The sequence below is a fragment of the Anser cygnoides genome, chromosome 30 (assembly GCF_040182565.1).
Source record: "Anser cygnoides isolate HZ-2024a breed goose chromosome 30, Taihu_goose_T2T_genome, whole genome shotgun sequence".
NCBI lineage: Eukaryota > Metazoa > Chordata > Aves > Anseriformes > Anatidae > Anser > Anser cygnoides.
The window spans coordinates 630,751-633,340 of record NC_089902.1 but is presented as its reverse complement, the minus strand read 5'-3'; positions in this window follow the sequence as shown (position 1 = coordinate 633,340).

Below are 2,590 nucleotides of genomic sequence, written 5' to 3'. Positions count from 1 at the left end.
CTGCAGCCACTCCAACGGCTGTGATGGGCTTCAGGGCTGGGCCAGAGAACCAACCTGTGCCACTATTGATTGCTCCTATATGCGAGAGAAAACAATGTATGTGAAAGTCAGGGTTTTTAAAAAGGAAAGAAACTCCTACCCAGACAAGAAAGGAGGAAGAAGACGTGGAATGTTACGGTAAAGTTGGGCCATCGTGGAAGCAGAAGGGCAAAGAGAAAGAGATCATAACAACATCAGTAACCACAGCATCTCTATTCCAGGGTGAGCTAGGAGATTTGTGGAAAGATTTCAGCCATCATCTAAGTGAGCACATTGCCACCTGGCTGCTGGGAGAAAGGGGCCAATAGCCTGGAATTAGAGGGCAGGGATGCAAAGCAGCTGGGATCCCCCTGTAGGGAAGGGGTGACTGACAAACAATTGGAAAATGGGCAGAAGGAACATACTCCTGTCAGGTGTGAAGGAAAGGTAACCCCTGAAGGAAGATCTTGTATGTCAACCAGGCAAGCGGATGACAATGGAGTTGGGTATCTGGTGCCCGATGGAATTAGTCATGCTGGAGGTGATATATAAAAACCTAGCCAATGAACAACTATCCAAAGATCCCGATGAAGTAAAGTGTACATGACCCATGTGGTGGAAGTTTGTATAGAGTGCACCATCCTCATATGCCAACTCATTGGCAGAAATGACCTGGAAAGGCCAAGAGAAACCCAGAGTGGATGAATCAGCTAGCCAACACTGGCAGTATGAAGGAAGTCTCTCTTCTTCCTCATGGGCCTGTATTTGAGCTGTGGATAAACTTTCTCAAGAGGTCCAGGAAGAACAAGAGAATGCATCCTTCTCCCTACCTGTAGAAACCAATATGTAAGCTGCCAGGTGTAAGTAAAAGAATGTTACTAAAGAAAGAGAAATGAGTGGGTACACACCATGTGCCAACATGTGGTTCTGCCATGGAGAGGACATGAGAAAATGGGATGGAAAATCTACCTCCATCCTAGAGGCACGGATCCATGAATTGCAAGGAAATGCAATCACAAAAAGGGGTTCTTCTGAGAAAATTGCTGCTCCAGTTTCTATCAGGCAGTCCTCCAGACAGAGTAGTCACAGAATCATAGAATGGTTTGTGTTGGAAGGGACCTCAAAGATCTTCAAGTTTCAAACCCCCTGTCATAGGCAGGGTCACCACCCACTAGATCCGGTTGCTCAGGGCCTCATCTAACCTGATGAATGAATACTATGAGCAGGACTAGAGGCACCTGGCCTCCAGCCACGGGGAGGGTAGGGACAATCGGGTTTATTGGACTTTGAGGATTCCATGGCCTGGCACATGAGACCCACAGAAGATATAAGGCTCTAGTGGGTACCGGTGCACAGCATACCCTAAAAACCTGCTCCACTGTGGTATACCATGGGCTGCTGGGGACACAGCCTGCTTCACCATGGACCTCACCACGGGCCACAGGGGACTTCTGCTCCGGCTCCTGGAGCACCTCTCCCCCTCCTTCTTCACTGACCTTGGTGTCTGCAAGGCTGTTTCTCACTCCTCTCTCTCTCCCAGATGCTATTCCACAGCAGTTTTTCCCCTTACCTGGTTTTCCTCATCTGGTCCCTTCTGCTTGGTGAAACACATCCAATTTTCCAACACATCACTGTCACATTCACATTTCCTTTGTCTCCTTGTCCTCACTGCTTCCAGTGTTCTAATAGAGCAGTGTTCTGCTCTAATGAGCTCCAAGAGAGGCAATGTCAGTGCTGGCCCTAGTCGGGCCTGGGCACCATGAGGGATGCCATACGAGCAGTGGTGCTGCTCACCACGAACCAGGCCAGCTTCCTACAGAGCTGCCTTACGAGGAGCATGGACACCAAGAAAATCTGAGTTATCAGACTCAGCTTAGATCCTGTGAGATACCACACGGAAAAGGGTCTAGAGCCAGTAGGAAAAGAGGTACAGGTGTGGGAGTCCCTAGGACAGCCTGGTGTGGAGAGCAGCAAGGGCTGTGACAAGGCTGACAGTCCCAACAGGACCCAGGGCTTTGTGCCCATGGCTCTGGCTGTTGTCTCTGCCACTGAGGCCTGGGAGGAGACAGCTTATCGGTAAAGCACCAGGGCCTCATTGCCTCCTCGCCCCCACCCATGAACCAGGCAGGGCTCGTACCATTCTCCTGCACTTGGCCATGCACATCCCCATCTCCTCCTGCCCCAGGAAGAGCCCTGAGCAGTGTGTGAAGGGAAAGGATCTCCCTTCCCAGGGGCCAGCGGTCAAGGCCTGGTCCTTTATTTTGGTGACACACATCCAGTTTTCCTACACATCAGTGTCACCTTCACATTGCCTTTGTCTCCTTTTCCTCACTGCCTCCAATGCTCTGCTCTAACGAGCTCCAAGGGAGGCTGTGTCAGGGCTGGCCCTCAGGGGGACACTGCAGGAAACTTGCCTTGGACTTGTTGAGAGATGTCTTCAATTGTCTCTCAGTGCCTGAGGTTCGTGGGCTCCTCCCCAAAGCCCCCCAAGGGGGGATTCCAATGCCTTGGGCTGGGCGTGTGGTGCTGAGCTGGGCCGGGCTCGTGGGACAGAGAGAGCTCGTGGCAAGAG